Below are 431 nucleotides of genomic sequence, written 5' to 3'. Positions count from 1 at the left end.
ACAATTTAAGGAACGTGGGGCCACGTGTCAATAACACATGCCCCGTTCGAGGGCGGCCCGAGCCATCAACATGCCGACGGAAGGGATGTCACCGGCGGACGAGAGCCACACACGCCGCGGCGTACACAGGGGCGTAGCTGCTACCGGATTCTCTTATTTCTCTCATTTTTGGACCCAAACCGCCTATTCCAAGAAGCGAAAAACCTAATTTCCCTTCTTCCCCCCTCACACGCCACCGGGGAGCTCCTCAGAACAAGCGGGGAGGCTGCTCTGCGGGGCTCAGCCAAGGGACTGAGGCGCCGCGTCTCTCGCTGGACGGCGAAATGGCTACGGCCGGCTGTTTCCAGACAGGTTTTCAGAGCAGCAGCCAGGGCGGTGCGTCCTCGTGACGTCTGCTTCATGCCGCCCCCGCCCCAACCCCCTGTATCCGA

The sequence above is a fragment of the Pteropus vampyrus genome, unplaced genomic scaffold (genome assembly GCF_000151845.1).
Source record: "Pteropus vampyrus isolate Shadow unplaced genomic scaffold, Pvam_2.0 Scaffold264, whole genome shotgun sequence".
Taxonomy (NCBI): domain Eukaryota; kingdom Metazoa; phylum Chordata; class Mammalia; order Chiroptera; family Pteropodidae; genus Pteropus; species Pteropus vampyrus.
The sequence above is the reverse complement of the archived record's forward strand: the minus strand, read 5'-3'. Positions refer to the sequence as shown.